Below are 20,419 nucleotides of genomic sequence, written 5' to 3'. Positions count from 1 at the left end.
CATGGGAAAGTGAAAAAGTTACTGGAAGGTGATCAGAATCAAAATCAGCATGAGTCACTAAAGGACCACAATACTGACTTTGATTTGTCAAAACCAAATCAATAGTAGATGGATTTCTAACAGAAGAAAAACAAGTTGGCCCATTCGGGTATAAAACCGAATAAAGACCAGAAGTGCAATCTCTGAATAGAATTTTACCATTGGAATTTACTTTTGAATTATTCCAAGATTGGTGTTTGGCATTAAAATCACCGATAACCAAAAATCGAGATCTATGCCGAGTAAGTTTATTCAAATCCCCTTTGAAATAATTTTTATTTTCCCCAGTGCATTGGAAAGGCATATATGCCGCTGCAATCATAATTTTCCCAAAAGAAGTTTCAAGTTCAATGCCCAAACTTTCAATAACTTTTAACTTAAAGTCACGTAAAGTTCTGTAAGTCATACTACGGTGGATAACTATTGCAACTCCACCGCCATTTCGATTCATTCGGTTATTAGTTATAACTTTATAATCTGGATCACTTTTCAAATAAGTGCCAGTTTTTAAAAATGTTTCGGTTATAACAGCAACATGCACGTTATGAACTCGTAAAAAGTTGAAAAATTCATTTTCTTTCGCTTTTAAAGAGCGAGCATTAAAATTCATAATATTGATGGAATTACTTAGATCCATGATTAAACTTCAGGATAAGAACAACATCATTCGCAAATTTTAATCCAATCTGGATTGCTTCCATCATGGATGTAGCATTACTCATTGTTTGAATCAAACCAAACAGTGAGTTTTGCAAAAAAGTCATTTTTTCAAACTTAAAATCGCCGAGATCAGAAGATCCCAAAGCGTTGCCAGCAGAAAAATTTTCAAATGAGATTTGAGGTACCTGCCCAATTTCAGAAAGATTGGTAGAGGATATAAAATTCGTGGATGAACCCGAACCCGAAACGACGTTAGCATAAGAAATGCCATTGTTGTTACCTAACTTTTCCACGGTAGGGGTATTTCTAGAATTGTTCGAGTGAGACAGCACGAACGTTTGATTTAAAGATGCAGGTACAACCTGACTTTGAGAAAATTTCGGTTTGGATTTCGGCTGATGCTTAGCACGAGAATCCAAAACCTTTTTTCTGATGGGGCAATCCCAAAAATTTGATTTGTGATTTTCACCACAATTTGCACATTTAAATTGGGTGACTTCTTTCACGGGACAATTGTCCTTGTCGTGAGAAGAATCCCCGCAAACCATGCATTTTGGAACCATGGCGCAATGATCAGTACCGTGACCGAATGCCTGGCAACGCCGGCACTGGGTCAGATTCTGGCCATTACCGCCATGTTTCTTAAAATGCTCCCACTTTACCCGTACATGGAACAAAAACTGAACTTTGTCCAAAAGTTTCAAATTGTTGATTTCATTTCTGTTGAAATGAATCAGATAAAATTGTGAAGTCAAACCAAAGCGAGAAATATTCCCGTTTGATTTTTTCTTCATTGGTATTACTTGGGATGGGGCAAAGCCAAGCAACACCTTAAGTTCGTTTTTGATCTCATCCACCGACAAGTCGTTGGAGAGACCTTTCAAGACCGCCTTGAATGGCCGAGCATTCTTGGTCTCATACGTGTAGAAATTGTGTTTGTGGTTTTCAAATAACCAACAAAAGTTTGGTGATCTTGTAAAGATTCCGTCAACAAGCGACATTCTCCTCTTCGACCAAGCTGGAACGAAACCTTCAAATTGCAAGTTTCCTTGCAATTCTTCAGTTGCGTTCGAAAGCTGGCCAAATCGGAGACGGAAGTCACTACAATTGGCGGAGCCTTTACTCGTTTCTCGACGGCAGAAGGCTCAGTACGAGGAGAAGGTTCCATGTCTGGGTCATTCCATCTGAAGCGGAACAGCATTTGAAAATTACCCTCTCCGATCCTGCTCAAATTTGGCAGGGCTGTTGATACTATCAAAACATGCAAGAATCCCGAATTTCATCCAAATCGGACCACCCCCTCAATTTTTGTACCTCCCCAAAAAATCGACTTTTTGACGATTTTTGACCAAACCTCCTAGTTTCAAACGACGATAACTCAGGAACCACAAATCTTAGAGGGTCGGTCTTAGACTCAATTTTGAAGGAAATTGGACGTAGAATCCATTTCCGTGATCAAAATTTAAATTAATTTATTTTTTCTACCTGCATTGCGCAATTGAAAACTTTAAACGGCCGTATCTCAAAACACCCCAACTTATTTTTTTTATTTGACCTCACCATCGTGTTCCCCGGCCAATTTTACATAAGAATCACTTATCGACAGAAATGAATATGTTTTGTTCCAGAGATATCGAATTTTAAAGTTTTGTGTTTTCGAGATTACCTACATTAGCTTCATTCGCCGCATCTGCTAGAAGCACACAGGCGGGCTGAACAATAACTGCTACCTGGTCATTTATTGAAATAATATTTCATCATAAATAATCTTTATCAAATTGGGCAAAAATTAACTGTATAACACTGTAGGAAACTGGAGTTTAATCGCGAATGTTTATCTGTTAAAACGAATGAATGAAGTGAATTTCTGTGCTAACCCACAGGACAGAGCAATAACGACACACAGTAAAGGGCAGAATTGGATTCCGATGCAAAATGCAATTAATCTTGTTAGTAACACTGAACAATAAGTGCACGATACATTATTGAGTTAAAAATATGAATTAAAATGAATAAAATTTGTTGATTTGTTGTACTCTAGTGAAGGACGATCACAAGGAGTAGGAAAAGGATTTCTGTAAAGTATAAAACTGAAAAATGTAAGAAAATCACAAAGTTTGATCTGCTGCAAAGCGGCTAATTCCCCAAATTTTGTTGCGATGATTTCGACATCGTCCGAACAACAGTGTTTTTTTCTTCTGTCATTCTTGGATTCTTGGAACACAATACGGCTGCTGTCCTCACGTATAAAGGATTTTTTAAATAAAATGTACCTTGACCAAAATCATCTTTTAATCAAATGGAGCTGGCTCACAATATAAAAATTGATTTAATATGATCAATCTTTTAACCCATAAATGAGATTTGCCAAATTATGGTAAAGTGTCAATAATAAACTATAATAATAATAATAATAAAGCAGGTTTTGGGGTTTTGCTGAATGGTACTATTTTGCTACCGCCCATGATAAAGGCCCTAGTCATGGCCTCGGAGGTTCTCTAAAACGGTTAGCAACACGTAAATAAACGGTGCATTCAAAATAACCCAATAAATATTTTTTTCACAAAAATAGATTGATCAAGGTAGGGGAACAGCATCTAATTCCAGCGTTCTTCTAATGTTGCCATATCAGCGCTTTGGCATTCAATTATCGAGTGATAAATAGCTCAATAAGAAAGAAGTGAACAAGCAAGTTTCTATCAAAAGTTTCGCAAAATTTGTTGTTTAAATAGTGAAAATCTCAGGTGAGTTTTCAAAAAGCCGTAAGAGCCACCGTGACCTCCAACACCAATATTTGTTTTTCTCCCAATTGTAACAAAATTTCATTTTTTTTAGTTTGGGGCACTTGAGAGACGAGTTGATGAACAATCATAAGCATTTTTGAAATTTGTTTTTTCGTAAGTAGGTCGGATACCGATGCAAAATAGGCTTTGTTTACCATTGGCAATTACGGCTTTTTGACTTAACCTGCCAAACATAAGAGAATTTCCCCTATTAGCCATTTGAATAAATATTTGCGTAAAATTATAAAAAGATAAATTAAATTAACTATCTCTCATAACACCAGGTAGCAGTTATTGATCAGCCCGCCTGTGTGCTTCTAGCAGATGCGGCAAATGAAGCTAATGTAGGTAATCTCGAAAACACAAAACTTTAAAATTCGATATCTCTGGAACAAAACATATTCATTTCTGTCGATAAGTGATTCTTATGTAAAATTGGCCGGGGAACACGATGGTGAGGTCAAATAAAAAAAATAAGTTGGGGTGTTTTGAGATACGGCCGTTTAAAGTTTTCAATTGCGCAATACAGGTAGAAAAAATAAATTAATCTAAATTTTGATCACGGAAATGGATTCTACGTCCAATTTCCTGCAAAATTGAGTCTAAGACTGACCCTCTAAGATTTGTGGTTCCTGAGCTATCGCCGTTTGAAACTAGGAGGTTTGGTCAAAAATCGCCAAAAAGTCGATTTTTTGGGGAGGTACAAAAATGGAGGGGGTGGTCCGATTTGGATGAAATTCGGGATTCTTACATGTTTTGATAGTATCAACAGCTCTGCCAAATTTGAGCAGGATCGGAGAGGGTAATTTTCAAATTTGCACTTTTTCGTGCACAGTTGAGATGGAATGACCCGTCTTCAGTTTCGGATAAAACACCGAAACTGTTTGTCAATGGAATTGGAGGATTGACCTCACATTCAGAATCAGAATCAGACCTCAGAAGAGGCTGTTTTCGTTTTCTGTTGCCGATAGCCGGTTTAGCGTTCAAACGCTTCACCGACGTAACGACCAAATCTTCAGAAGATTTGCGTTTACCTTTGTTTTGACGCATTTTGCAAGCAAAGTTCTCTTAAAAGATGGCTTCGTTTGTAAAATACAACAAAATTTCAGGTGGGGTTAGTCTTGAAAAGACTGTTTAGAATTTTGGAAAATAACTCAGGTAGTCTTTAAAAAGACTGTGAATTTTGTTTTGAAATAACTCTGAGCTTAGGTAGTAAAAAATACCGCAGCTCTAGTGTCCGTTCACCACGAAGGTTCGCAAGACACTGGATTTAGGTCCATAGAAAAAGATGTTACTGCCCCCTGAGTCATTGCCTTGCCGGTCTGAGAAGTTTTGCTCTGTGTTTGGTAGAATGCTTTTTTAGTTTTGTTTAAGTTGTTACTTTTGTCACATATTTTTGTACTTTTAGCAGTTTTGAACTGTTTTTTATTCAACTTTTTTCTTTATTTTCTTTTTGCAAAAGTTTTAAACCAGTTTATTAATTTTTTTTCTGCAACTTTTTTGTTATTTTCTTGTACTTTAAAAAATCCTCTTCTGATGATATAAAATTGGATCCAATTTTTGATGTAAAAGGATGTCGCATGTTTTTCAAGAATTCTACTAACTTTTAAGATCTTTAATTTGTAGCTTGTCAGCCCTCAAGGCACTCATGCTGAAGCTGTTGGAGACGTTAAATAAGCTGTGAAGCAAAAGCAGCCAGCTCCAAATTGGAGCGTCGTGGACCTGCCCCTTGGTGCCAGGCAAAAATGAGCAAGCAGGTTCTATTTTTGTAGTGAAGAAGCAAAAACAAAAAAGCCAAGAAAAGAACCTGGCGGCGAAACCGAAACCATGCGCCATCGAATCTGGGGTGAAATATTAGGAGCCAAATATCGAATGGCATACAGCTCTGGAGCGAGCAAGTCACGTTTCGCCTCAGTTGACCTGTTTTGAGCGCGGTTTTTCTGTCGTTGTCTTTCTTGTGAATTTTTTAAGCGAGATTTATTTTTGGTGACTGTTCTGGCTTGGTAAGAATGAAAATCAATTTATATCTTTTGAAACATCATTTGAAACTTGAAACCATAAATCTTAATCAATCATCCCCAATAAAAAAAATATTGGAACTTCAAAGGCAACGAATTTCAATTCCAGAAGGATACAGTAGAACCTCTTTTTACGCGTCTTAAACCTCCAAAACCGCGAGTCATTTGTCATGCATGACTTCGGTGACGAGTACCAAGGCCCCGTAATATTAAGTTGGAGACAAGAAGAAAATACCAAAAAAAAAACAAGAGAGTAATTTCCGTCAAAATTTGCGAGCAAATCCACTCATTTATCAGAATCTCCGTCCAAAACATTCACAAAAAATCATCCCGAACCGCAAAGATTGCTGCCAACGAACCCGTCATTATCGCAAATCACAATTTATTGTCGACCGACGACAATGAAGATTTGCGCTAAGCAAGACGAAAGAGTCCGCTCTGGCTGGGGCGGAAATCACAAATTTAATCACCGGGTAAGTTCCACAGGCACTGTCACACGAGGTCTCTGGAGCAGCTGGACCGTCTCATCAAGGACCCCCGGCGGCCAGAAGGCAACAGGAACCTTTAAGTAACAACTCACGCTAGATTGGATGCGTGGTCCTATTTTGGGCGTATTTGGGCAGATTTTGACAGGATGGGATAATCTACAGCGGAATCTGCAAATTTTTGGTACTTTTTGAAAAGAAAAAACTACCTCATCTTTGAATGAACAAAATATTGGGACATTTACCCTAGTTGAAGCAACTTGTGGCTTGGACTCCAGCTGGCCAGGCACGACAAACAGCGCGTGCTAATTAAATTATGTAGTGCTTTCTGTAGCATCCTGTTTTGCGGCTGGCAACACTGGGTACTGGATGTGTTACACAAGAATAGGAACACTTTGTTGAGTTTTTTTTTATTGCATTTAGCGGAAGCTGCAATAAGCGTGTTTGCCGTTTGATCTGCAGGATCTCTGAGTTTACTTAAATTCTTATTTTAAGCGTAGGTGTTACACTTTTTTGTTAGCTTCAAACAGCAATTTGTAGGTTTGCACATGACTTACACATTGCTCCAAAAAGGTTGCTAAAATGTTGCGTCATTCCAGAGAAATCGACAAATTATAAAACGTAACGCCTCCGCGTAAGAGATGATTTTCTTTACAAATAAATCTCATTTTACGCGCAGGCGTTACGTTTTGATTTTCAACAATTTATCAAGAGCAGGAAAATACTTTTGCAATTTTTTTTATCAAAGTTAAAAAAAACTGGCGGAATTATTTCACTTTTAGACAAAACTGGCGAATTACAAAGCGTAACGCCTGCATGTTAAATGGAAATTAGATGTTCAGTTTACCATGATTCAAGCATAATTTAAAAAAAAAATGTAATGAGATAGTGAAATTAAAAGTTCTAGAGAAATACAGCAAAACACTGTGCAGGCGTTACGCTTTAAATTTAGTCGATTTCTCCAATTTCACGCATTATTTATGCTTCTAAATGTAAGCAAAAATACTATGATGTAATCGATGACATACCAAACGTAACGCCTCTACGCATTCACGATACAGAGAAACCTCTTTTTACGCGGTGGCGTTACGCTTTTTGTTTCGTAGATTTCTCTTAAACCATACGATATTTTTGCAAGCTTTAAAAACCGTTTTGTAGATCTCAACAAAACCTACAGTGTACAGTTTTATCAAACAAATTCATCATACAGGAAAGTTTATTTTTAATCCGAACGAAATTGGCTACAGAGTCCGGGTGCAGGAAAAGGAGAGTGCAAAAATAAGCTTCAACCCACGAGAAGGGACGTTTCAGGTAAAACAACTTGCAACCTACACTAAACTACCGGTTGGATGGGAGAAAACACAGAAGGCTTGTGTTTTGACCTGTCGAATAAGCGAATAAGTAGTACAGAAAAAACCTCTTTTTACGCGGTGGCGTTACGCTTTTTATTTCGTCGATTTCTCTTAAACCATACAACATATCTGCATGCTTCAAAAAGCGTTTTGTAGATCTGAACAAAACCTACAAATTGCTTTCAAAAGATTGCAAAAAAAATGTTACGTTTTGTAATCACCATTTTCTGTGAAACTGAGCAACATTTTTGCAAACTTTTCAGTGTATAAATATAAAACCACAAAATTTGTTTTTGGTTCCCGAGAAAAAAATAAGTACAAAGCATAACGCCTCTTTTTTTTTAAAAAAGTGATGATAATCGAAGTTCTCGATTTCATTGAAATCGATCGGCACCGTTCGATCAAGGGAAACAGTCAGAAAAGGGAGGGGGTGATTAGCACTTTTGCTTTCCAAGGGCAATATCGTTCCCAGAACGAGTGAAAAGTGGTCATTATTTTTGTGAGAGTGTGTGAGAATGTTTGGTGTTGTTTCAGTTTTTGGACGTTGTTTGTTTATCTTGAGGCTATTATTATTTCAACTGGAAAATACACATGGAGCGAGATGAATCGATTTTTATTCAGGTCAAGTTGGTTGAACTGAAAATCAACTATCTTAGATTTTTTTTAGTGTGGTTGATATTTTTAGCTATGATTTTCAAAAGGGACGTTACAATTTCGATATTGTCTGTTCCTTTTTCAGGAAACTGTCATTTCATCACGCGATTTTGACATTAAAGGTGTGCAGCTACCATACGTTACCATTTATAACGTTATCCATTCTTAAAAACCTGGAAATCGCATTAATTTCCATCAGATGAAGTTACGTTGAAGTTACGCTTAAGAACTGACCTGAATTCCGTAGTGTGCAGCATTACCCAACAAACGGAACGCCAATCCATACCCTTTGAAAACAGGTTCAATCGACATTGCAACCGTAAGCAAATAACTGTGCCAAGAGACTGCCCGTCGATTGCAAAAAAAAAACAAAGTCTCTAACGCGAACTCGAGCAAATTTAGATAACTCCCTCTCAAGCTGATTGCTCGCTCAAATGGAAAACTATTACGAGACCGCAGCCTACAGGTCATGTTTTCAATCTGGATCGAAAAGCAAACATTTGACGTTTCAAACGTAACGCCCCATCGACAATTTCAGCAGTCTAACGCCAGTTTGTTTACGTTTTAAGCTTCACCGTCATGAAGTCGTAAATCCAGATCACGGTTACGGCCATAAACTGCTCCCATTTTCAGGTTACCACCGATCGCGCCGACAGTAATCCAGGCTTTATTGCACAACTGTCAACTTTACACGCTGCGTCTAAGCGGCTTAGAAAGCTGCACTGCTCAGTTCGTCGAAGGTCGCAAAAAACTGCAGTCGCTGTTTGACCTGCTGCTGTAGAATTCCACAACCCTTCAGTCGTTCAACCCGACTTACGTTGCACATTTTTGATGTCCAGAGAATAACTCCAGTAGCAATTCTTCAAGCTGAACACGCTATGGTCCGCCCACGCGCACGTGGTCAACGCGAAGTGTTTTCCATGGCACTTGCAATCGATTATTCTCGTCGTTGTTGGTTTCACCTCCTACGAAGGAAGAGTAGCTCTCCGCAAGCGCCATTCGCTGGAAAGCTAGCTAGAATCGTTGAAGAACCATACGCGCGCGTCGGAGTGCGCGGAATATTAATAACTCGCAAGAAGTAGAACCAAGACTGTTGAGCTAAGGTTGACGCGTTCCAGCAAACCTAACCTAAGATCTAACCTTCGATACAACGTCTTGTGCCCGACCATCATCCGGTAACGTTGCATTCTGGCCGTTGTCGCACTCTCAAGAGGTTAGAAGAACCGGTTTCACCGGCGTGTTGTCGCCAAGTTCTTCATCGCCACGGTCTCTTCTTTCTCCCGGCATCTCGTTCGATCACCTCAAGCCGTTGTTCCCGGAGAAGAACCGCATGTTGTGCCTTATGAGCGCCATCTATCGGGCGCAAAAAAAGAAGAGGAACTGAAACTGCGACGTAGATGGAGCGCGGCCAAACTCGTTCGGGGATCGTTATCGGCTTAATGACGCGTGAGTTGGGTCGTGCACGACAAACGACCGGGGAGTGTCCCGCGAATGACGCCTTCTCCAGGCAGCTACCGGCGATGGCCGGTAATGTGGTACTGGCGATACGGCGGTCGTGTGATGGGCCGGTTATCGAATCGACCTGTCGAGATAATCCGCGCGCAAAATAACCTATCCCTTTAATTAATTTAAGTGAAGGGATTGGGTAGACAACCCACAGGAAAAAAAGGAAAACATACGTCACTTCTCTATAGAGAAACCTCTTTTTACGTGGAGGCGTTACGCTTTTTATTTCGACGATTTCTCCGACACCAAACAACATTTTTGCAAGCTTCAAAAAGCGATTTGTAGATCTGCACAAGAAGAAAAAATCGCTTCAAAAAGATTGCAAAAATGTCATGTCGTTACCGAGAAATCGACGAAATACAAAGCGTAACGCCTCAAATTTCAAAATCGCTCGATGTTTCCAGCAACAGAAAAAAGAGACTGTCATTTCATGTCACATTGTTTGTAATGTTGATGTCACCACGCGATTGTGACATTTTAGATGGGCAATCCGTTCTTAGAATCTGGATAAGCTTTTGCAGCGCTCAGCGAAGGCGTTACGCTTTTTATTTCTTCGATGTTTATGTAAGCAATAAACATATTTGCAAAATTGGCAAAGCAATTTGTAGATTGGCACAATACGAACAAATGGCTTTAAAAGGTTGGCCAAAATGTTTCCTAGAGAAATCTATGAAATACAAAGCGTAACGCATTTTCGTAAAAAAAACGAGTTACTGTATCTTTGATTTCCGTAAACACTTTTCAATAGTGCACAATCTTGCTGGTTTTTGCCCAAGGTTACGCTCTATCGAAAAGTTTTTTGGGACTTGTTTTTCAATAACTTTCATGTAAACACTGGTGCAAAAACACTCCTTCCTTTTAAACGTTCGCCACAACAACAGTGCAAACCCTCGCGCAAATGCCAAGAATATAGTTTCATCCCGGAGTTGACCAAGGCCAGCAGGCCAGAACAGACCCCCGTCAGTCTGGTGAAGGTTGAATCATGAATGACAGCCCGCCAGACATTGCCGAACGCGCAATATCGCGATGAAAAATGTAAAACAGATGATTCAATTATGTTCGCAGGCGGGGTGCGAACAAAAAATGCCAAGTCTGCGATGCGTTTTTCGCGTCTAGAGTGATGAAAGTCACCCCCAGAAAGTTAATTGGGTGCCAGGGAACCGGTGGTGGTATAAAACCCTGACCAAATCAGAAAATGGCGCCCAAATTGTGGGAAGAAACCGCAACCGTCATAAAGTACGGACTCGTTCGTTTTACAGCATGAGTTCAAATCGTTGCCGTCACACATTCCGGATGCAATAAACGGCGACCTCTTCCACACGTTTCTTCTGTTGAAACCACAAGAATCGTCACGAGAAATACAGGAAATTCTTCACACGCGCCGCCCGAATACGAACAAACGGACGTAAAACCTGTTCCTCTGGCGATGCACGAGCTCAATTGACAGCTTGCCAGTGTGGCCAGATTTGGAGCTTGGAGCGTCCATTCTTCCCAATTGATTGGATTTGTGAGTTTTTTTCGGGTCCACCAATCTTCCCCCAAATAATGGTTTAAGGTAGAGGTGGTCCATTGTTTCGTTTGACTTTCCCGAATAACTTTTGTTCTTGTTTATGACACTTGCTTTTGCACCTCCATAAATGTAGCCCACAAATTGCGGAGAATCAACCGGGACAGGACGCCGACGATTGAGTTGGTGAGGAAAAAAGTTATGCCCCAACAACACAAAGGGCTTTTGTTTCTTGTCGCCGGGTTGGTCTGGCTGCGACAGGTCTTTGGTGGCGGTCTTTCTTTTAAGGTCGACCTCAAAATTCGTTTGCATGTGCGCCGTAATAAAAGGAGTTGGGTTAGAGTAGTCTTCTGCGGTTTCTAATTTGCATGGCGTTTGCGGGTTTCTAGGTTAATCTGTGTTTAGGTCATTGCTTGCGGTGGGATTGATGGAAAATTAGAATCTTTTGTCAATTTTAATAATGTTTATTCTACAACAAACCCCGAACAGAGAAAACTTCTTTGACGTGTAACGCCTCCAACCTTTTTTTCTATTTCGTTGATTTTTCTGAGACCAAAACACATTTTTGCACGAATAAAAAGTAATTTGTTGATCTACACAAGATGCACGAGTTGCATCATAATGATTTGAAAAATGATGCGTCATTTCTGAGAAATAAACAAGTTACAAAACGTAACGCCTTCACGTAAAAAAAGATTTTCTGTATCTCTAAAACAGTTGAACATTTTCAAAAATTTAAGTAAGTATGTTTTTTTTATATAAAATCATGTTCTACATTGAACCTCTAACATTAACTGATTTGGCTGACATAGAGAAACCTCTTTTTACGTGATGCGTTACGTTTTTCTAATATTCCGGTTTCTCTGGAACGACGCAACATTTTTGCAATCTTTTTAAAGCTATTTGTAGGTTTTGTTCAGATCTACAAAACGCATTTTGAAGCTTGCAAAAATATTGCATGGTGTAACAAAGATCGACGAAATAAAAAGGGTAACGCCTCCGCCTAAAAAGAGTTACATTGTTACACTTTCACAGGTAGGGGAGAGTGGGGAGACATGATCCCCGGGGACACTTGATCCCAAGCCTGTATCTCGTCAGCATGTGGGTAAAACAATTAGCTTTGTTATAGAAATTGGTGCGAAATTAACTAAAACTCATTGTAGAAAACAAAGAAAAAAATTAAAAAATGTTTAGATTGAGTTACACACATTTTTCTAAAACGTGCTGCAAAAAACTTAAAAGAGATCTTTGTTTCTTTTTTTGATATGCATAGAAAACACTTAAAAGTTATTCAAAAAATATTTTTTATTTATGAATTGTTTGATAAACTTATCAACTCAAAAACCCTTACGCATTTGATGTTCAATTTATCGTCGTACTCAATTGTTTAAAAAAGTGCGTTTTGGGAGACTTGATCCCTGCATTTTTACAGTCACTTGAATCAGCCTCAAGATTAATTAATTGGGCTCGGTTTTCATACATAGTTTTCTTAGTATAGTTGTACATAACTTACTGCAGTTTGAACCTTTTTTCAAAAGTTTTGTAAACAAAAATTTCCAGCTTTTGTAAACATGCTTAATTTTGGTCTAAAAAATAATATTTTAGGTTTTTAAATATTTTACATACTAAACTTGTTATATTTTGAACACAAACGTACAGGTTTTATGTGAAATTGCTGTAACTTATAGAAAATTAGAAGTTTGGATGAATAAGAAACATTTTGCTTAAGATTTCTTCAAAATGTTGAAAGGGGGACCAAGTTACCCCTAACATTTTTAAAATGCCGGTTTAAAATATTTTTTAAAAACGCTTGGCATGACTCGAAGAGTTCATCTGATGAAATACCCTTATTAGCCAAACATAGATGAATGTTTAAGCTTTCAATTCATGCAAAAAGTTTATAGTTTTGTGAGAAATCGACAGAGTTATTTGCGATACAAAAACAGGGGATCAAGTCTCCCCACTCTCCCCTACAGAAAAAACGTTTCTACGCGAAGGCGTTACGTTTTTTTTTGTTGATTTCTTTTGTACCAATCTTTGATTGGGGGCTTGTAGATATGCACAAAACGGAAAAATGCTTTCAAAGATTTTGGTTAAAATTTAGTTAAGCTCGCCATTTTGTACAGATATCAAGGGTTCGCATTTTGACCTTCAAAGATCCCCAAAATTCGATTTCAGTCCTGAGATATTCAACAAAAACCGGAAAAACTCCGTGCAATCGTGTTACAGTTAAACCTCGCATAGTGACGACCTTTGAATTGTTAGTCTAACGGCCTATCAGTGACTCCACCGAGACAGGACCCAGGGAGACGACTCCTACACCTGGACTGAGCTAACGACCTAACCCTCTAGGTTAGACCGGGGCCAACATTTACTTCCCCGTCCGACGGAAGGCGTGGTCAGACAAATCTCGTCTCGAAAAATGCCACCGGGACCGTCTGGGATCGAACCCAAGCCGACTGGGTGAGAGGCAACCACGCTTACCCCTACACCACGGTCCTGGGTTTCTACAATTAGCTTTAAAAAATTGCAAAAAAATGTGTCGTTTCAGAGTAATCGAAGAAATACAAAGCGTAACGCCTGCGTACTATGTGAGGTTCAACTGTATCTTGACACTCAATGAAACTTGCTGCAAGTGCGACAACTTGCCAAAGGAAGCAGAGCACGTTTTGTCACACGTACATGCCCAACTACCGTAAGCATTTTAAATTATAACTCGGGACTTCGGCAACCAAACAAATTGTGTTTGTTATTGTTTAACATTACGAGCTCTTGATTATGTTTATTCAGGGTCAAACATCATAACACGTTATTCTCGGAACGTCGTGCGACAAGATAGCACGATCACGCCGAATTATAAATTCAAGCCAATATTGCAACACCCTAATAAGGAAAAATCGAAAACATCTCCTCCTCAGGCTTTCGTTAAAACGACCTTCCCCCTGCATGATCTTGTTGTTTACAGTAACTTCGGTCCCTCATAAAAACACACACTTGTTTTTCCTTCTTTCGCACGTTAGTCGTCGTTGTGATCTTTGCCTTTTAATATTTACAGAACACACCAACGCGCCTCAACGCTCTTTTCTGCTTCTGCTTCCTTTTCATACTTATTTTGCACCACTCTCGCAAGTACCCACTAAACTAAACAGAAACACAAGAAAGAAAACACACACACACTTACTAGTAGGGAAAGATATTTTTAGCCGCGCGAGAAAATCCCGCCTGCAAAAAACGGCACGATAATAAATTACTATTTAGCATATTTAGACGGTTATTAGACGCGTTTGTACTGCCGCCAAACTAACACGAACTCAAACCAATACTAGAGTAGCTAAAATTCCCAACTCGCAATTACAAACTGAGCGCAGTTTTGTCCATTTTTGAAAAGTGGTGAAAGAAAAAAAAATCATAATTATCAGGCACAGAAATTCACACGCTGACCACTTACGCAAATCACCCACAATGGACGCATCAATTAAACAAACGGACACTCAGACGAAATGGGTGTCGGCACGACGACACGCACACACACATTGCAAGACCACGACGCGACGACGGGGCACGATCACGCACGACCGATCACCGAAAAGCAACTGACCTGAGCCTGAGCGGTGAGCGAACAACCGACCGTTGGCCGCAGGAAGTTCACGCGGAAAAAGGTGTTCTAGGGTTCGTGAATTGCTATTCATGAATTCGTGAATTTCTGTTTCACAATTTTTCAAGAAATCATGACAAAAACCATTGTTTTTATAAATTCGGAACTGTTCATGAATTTTATCAATGTTTTTCAAGGATTCATAAGCAAAACTTGTGACGTGTTCATGGTAAGATGTTCGCGATTTCAAGATAATTTTTTTGTTGGCAAACAAAACATGAAGAGAGGCCGAAAACATCTCAAAAACACATCATTGTTATCCGAGCATTCGTTGGTGAAGGTTGTCTGAATCAACATGACTCGTCGCGTCCCGGCGCAAAACGCCGGCAATATTGCCCTACCTGCGGCTCAAGCAGGCAAAAAAGTGGGAATTTCCAAAAGGAAGGTTGAGGCCTCAACTGATGGCCAAAAACCGGGGATTTCCAAAAGGAAGGTGCTTTTGGAAGTGACATCGAACAGCAAAAAGACGAAAAAGAGCGACGGTACTGTACCGATGGATGAGGAGGAGGAGAACTCTTCGTCGCACGAGGAGCAGCTATTGAAGAACAACAAGTTCGCTGGACTGCCTGACGAGGACCAGGTAGCGGAAGCAAAGGAGAATGAAGTGAAACAGCGAAAGGAGAAACTGCCTCCTTTTATGTGCGGCAATCAGCAGCAACGATCGACTTTCGAGCGGGGCTGGTTGAACTCATCAAGTCTGGGAAAGTCCTAGGCAACATTCGTCTGTGTCAGGACGGATTTAAGGTGCTGGTGCAATCCAGGCAGCACTATCAACTGGTCAAGGATTACTTGACCGAAAACGAGGCGGAGTACTTTACCCATGATGTCGCCATGGATAAGCCGTACAAAATCGTCGTCAGAGGTCTGTACGACATGCCAGTGGAGGAATTAGCTGCCGAGCTAAAAGTTTTGAAACTGGATGTGTTGGCCGTGCACAAAATGAGCCGACGCAACAAAGACATCAAGTACCGTGACCAGCTCTACCTGCTGCATTTGGCTAAGGGATCGACGACGCTTCCTGAGCTGAAGGCAATTCGAGCGGTTTTCAACATTATCGTGTCGTGGGAGCGATACCGACCAGTGCATCGTGACGTCACACAATGCTTCAACTGCCTGGGTTTCGGGCACGGAGGTAAGAACTGCCACCTGAAGCGTCGTTGCGCCAAATGTGGTACCGATGCGCACATCACATCCCAGTGCATCCAAGATTCGCTGGTGAAGTGCCTCAACTGCAACGGTGAGCACTCGTCAACCGACCGAAAGTGCCCCAAGAGAGCTGAGTTCGTGAAAATTCGGCAGCAAGCATCGACGAAGAATCAGCCTCAGCGTCGTAGAACTCCTCCAGCCCTGGTGGAGGAAAATTTTCCACCTCTTCAACCGCGACGCCAGGTCCCAAACTTGGCACCGTTGCCGTTGGATCCCAGGAAGAGAGCTGAGATGAATCATCCACGGCCGGGTTCCAGCCAGGAGCCGAGACCGCCACCACCGGGCTTCAGCCAGGAGCCAAGACCAACCCAAGAACCAGCAGTTGAGGAAAATGGTAATGATCTTTACACCTCAACCGAACTCCTCAATATTTTCAAACAGATGTCCGCTGCACTGCGTGGATGCAAAACCAAGACCCAGCAGATTGAAGTGCTGACCTCGTTCGTCATCCAGTATGGATCGTAGGTCCCTCAAGCTGCTGAATTGGAACGCTTGCTCCATTAGGAGGAAGAATTTAGAGCTGGTGGATTTTCTTCGCGAGAAGGAGATCGACGTAGCTGCCATCACGGAAACTCATCTGAAGCCCGGTGAAAAAGTTTATCTGCAAAACTACAAGATCGCGACGCAGCTCGATAGGACCACCTCTGGAGGAGGAGGTGTGCTTGTCGCTGTTCATCGTGATCTCAAGCCACGCCGGCTGCCACACTTTAAGCTGGACATCATCGAGGCCGTTGGAGTGGAAATTCCCACTTCGGTTGGCCCAGTACTCTTCATTGCTGCATACTGTCCACGTCAGGTGAATGCCAGAGATGGTTCAGCAGCAAAACTGAAGAGCGATATCCAGAAGCTGACACGGCGGAGCGCAAAGTACATCATCGCTGGTGACCTCAACGCGAAGCATGAAGTTTGGGGCAACAGCAGGAGGAATCGGAACGGAGTGATTCTGCACAACGATCTGCAAAACGGATACTACAACGTTGTGAGTCCGGATCGTCCAACGAGGGTGGCTCGGTCTGGGAATCACTCAATCATCGACTTCTTCATTACCAATATGGCTGAGAACGTGGCTCATCCTGAGGTGTTTGAAGAGTTGAGTTCTGATCACTATCCGGTGGTTGTGGAGGTTGGAGCTTCCGTTACTCCGCAGCGGCAACCAACCCGGAAAGATTACCACAACGTTGACTGGCAGCAGTTTCAGCAAGTGGTCGACAGCAACATCGACTATGATCAACACCCGGAAACTTCTGCCGATATTGATCGTTCGCTGGAGGTGATCCAGCAGGCTATCAACCAAGCAGAGGCTGCCAACGTTCGAGAGGTTCCTGTTAATTTTAAGGTAACTGATATTGACGTAGATACTAAACACTTGATTAGACTTAGGAATGTTTATAGGAGACAATATCAACGGACTGGGGACTATGACAAAAGATTTCAGTGAACAATTTGAACAAAATCATACAAGACCGACTTGACAATATCAGAAATCAAGAATTTTCAAAACATGTAAGCCAGCTTGGGAATTATTCAAAACCATTTTGGAAACTTTCAAAAGTTCTTAAAAACAAACCAAAGCCTATTCCTCCTCTTATTGTTGAGGATTCTCCTTTGATTACATCCGAGGAAAAGGCAAATGCACTTGGGCTTCATTTTGTTAGTTCACATAATCTTGGCGCTTCCATGACCAGCCGTAAAGAAACATCAGTTGCCAATAGTATTTCAACAATCAATGACTCTACCTTTGAATTTCCTGCAGATTCCCATGTTTCTGGTGAGGAAGTCAAAGTTGCAGTTAAACAAATGAAAAATATGAAAGCTCCAGGCTTTGATAACATTTTAATCTGGTGTTGAAAAACAGAGTGATCAGTTCTTTCAACATCTAGCCAATATTTTCAATAAATGTTTGCAACTTGGTTACTTCCCCACCAATTGGAAGCTGGGCAAAGTCATACCAATTTTGAAGCCTCAAAAGATCCAACATCGCCAACAAGTTATCGTCCCATTAGTCTTTTGAGTAGTCTGTCCAAACTCTTTGAGAAGGTCATCTATTCAAGGCTTTTGGATTTTACCAACGATAATAATATAATTTTGAACGAGCAGTTTGGCTTCCGAAAGGGACATAATACTGCTCATCAGCTTACGAGAGTAACTAAAATCATCAAGCAGAACAAGCTTGAGTCTAAATCAACTGCTATGGCTTTGTTGGATGTTGAGAAGGCTTTTGACAATGTTTGGCATGATGGTTTGATACATAAACTGTATTTATACGGTTTTCCAATGTATCTTATCAAAATTATCCAGCACTATCTTTCGGAGAGATCGTTCAGGTTTTTCTGAATGGGATTGCTTCTGGATTATTCAACATTGATGCTGGGGTTCCCCAAGGAAGTATTCTTGGCCCACTTCTGTACAATATTTTTACATCTGATTTGCCTACTCTTCCTGGTAATGGTGTGTTGTCACTTTTTGCTGATGACACTGCCGTTATTTATAAGGGTAAAATAACCAGATATTTAGTTGGCCGTCTTCAGAAGGGTCTTGACGTTCTTTCCGAATACTTTGGCGACTGGAAAATTCGCATAAATGCAGCCAAAACTCAAACCATCATTTTTCCACTTTCCAAATCGGCCAGATTTGTCCCAAAGGATGATGTTTTGATTAAAATGAATGATGTTTCGATACCCTGGTCAAAGGAAGTTGTCTATTTAGGTCTCATACTTGACTCGAAACTTTTGTTTCGGCAGCATGTAGATAAAATATTGAACAAGTGCAGCATTCTCATCAGGTGTTTGTATCCTTTAATTAACAGAAAATCAAAGCTATCTTTGAAAAATAAGTTAGCAGTTTACAAACAAATAATTTACCCCGTTATTGAGTATGCAGTACCTGTTTGGGAGTGTTGCGCTAGAACTCATAAATTGAAGCTCCAGCGTGTCCAAAACAAGGTACTCAAAATGGTTTTGAATGTTCCTGGCTGGACAAGATCAAGTGAGGTTCATGAATTAGCAGAAGTTAAAATGTTGGATCAGAAGATTCAAGAAAAATGTTTGAAATTCAGGGAAAAATGTGCTATATCTGAATACCCCTTGATTCAAGGATTGGTTTAGTTTATGGTAAGATTAAGTTAGTTTTAGGTTAGGTTATGTTTTCTTAACATTTTTTTTCCCTCATTGTACCTAGTGTTACAAAAATGATAAATCATATACTTTTAAAGTTATAAAAATGAACAGTGTTTAAATCACGAAAAGCAAACTAAAGCTGAAGAGCCACAGCTGACCACTTATTATGTAAACCAAATGTAATTATTATAAGAAAGATTCAATAAAGTATATTTAATTCAAAAAAAAAAAAAAAAAAAATCTCAAAAACACACGACAAGAAAAGGTGCATTGGGTGCAATGCATTTGTGGTTAAGGCGCGATGAGGTATGTTGAGAACTCGGTTGATAATGATAAATCTTCTCAGTAAGCACGGACGAACGGACACGGGATTTCAAAAAGTGAAGCAGGTTTTCTTTTACTTCTTATTGGCGAAACCTGCGCAAGCGAGATCGCTTATGTCAAAATCTTCCCGCCACGTGGTTTGATGCAAATTCATGGGCACTTTTTGAAATGATCGTATGAAATTAAATTACAAATTCAATTTCTATCAATTTTTCGGCAATTTTAGTATCCATGATAAATTACATAGAATAATAAAGACAAAATTAATTCCAAAAAACTGTTTATAGCACCATACTAATGCTAAATGTTTTAATGAATTATTGCATAATACATTTTGAGAAATCATGCAAAATCGCGCGATGCTACTTCGACAACTTGAATGTAGATGGCGCAAGTGATAGTTTGCTTCAGAAATTATCCATTAGTGGACCCTTTTCCTATAGTGGACCCTCTGAAGGGTTTTTGATGAAAAACTCAATAAAATCCCTATTTCAAACGTGTTTTTGTCTGCAAATCTTTTATTTGGCATGTCCAGCATCATTTAAAACAACGTTGACTGACATTGAATTGTCCTTTTTGCCAAAATAAGTGTTTTGAGTTCGACTTCTGAAATCAGCCATGGCCACTAGCATTTTCACAACAAAACAGCATTTAAATTTTATGATTGAATTAACTATCCAATCATTTTTTTGACTGGTTATTTACTTTCAGTAAGTCGAAATAATTTAAGTTTAATTAACTATACTTAAATAAAGCGAAGAACTGCTCATTTTCAAGCAAAAATTAGGGGGGTCCAATATAGGACAACGAAAATCCTAACTTTTCCAAAAGTGGACCCCTGTTAATTTAACCTTCAAAAATGAAGAAAACTGTGTATTTAAGCAAAAGTTTCTCTTAAACATGCAATAAATGCATGTTGTTATCAACCTTATTGCATATATTTTCAATTATGAGTATAAATATAGCTGTTTTCATGTTCAAAGTATCAAAAATGCTGAAGCCGTAAGAATTTATTATTAATAAAAAACTATAGTTGATTGTTCTTAACTGAAGCATCATAATCAAAACTTGAAATGATATTTTATAATAATAAATCAATAACAAAACATTTTTT

The 20,419-nt window shown here is 39.7% G+C and overlaps 1 protein-coding gene across 2 annotated transcripts in view; it reads right to left on the bottom strand.

Annotated features, from left to right (window-relative positions):
- LOC6048560 (SLIT-ROBO Rho GTPase-activating protein 1) overlaps nucleotides 1–20,419 on the bottom strand; it is a 161,823-nt gene that overhangs the window by 138,165 nt on the left and 3,239 nt on the right. Inside the window, exon 1 of one of the 2 annotated variants that reach the window (XM_038257717.1) lies at nucleotides 14,453–14,568. The exons of the other annotated variant lie outside the window; for it this stretch is intronic. The gene's annotated coding sequence lies outside the window, so the exon portion shown is untranslated. Of the gene's footprint in view, nucleotides 1–14,452; nucleotides 14,569–20,419 lie in introns of those variants that run through there. 2 annotated transcript variants of the gene reach the window in all.

The sequence above is a fragment of the Culex quinquefasciatus genome, chromosome 2 (assembly GCF_015732765.1).
Source record: "Culex quinquefasciatus strain JHB chromosome 2, VPISU_Cqui_1.0_pri_paternal, whole genome shotgun sequence".
NCBI lineage: Eukaryota > Metazoa > Arthropoda > Insecta > Diptera > Culicidae > Culex > Culex quinquefasciatus.
This window is presented reverse-complemented; position numbering and strand designations above follow the sequence as displayed.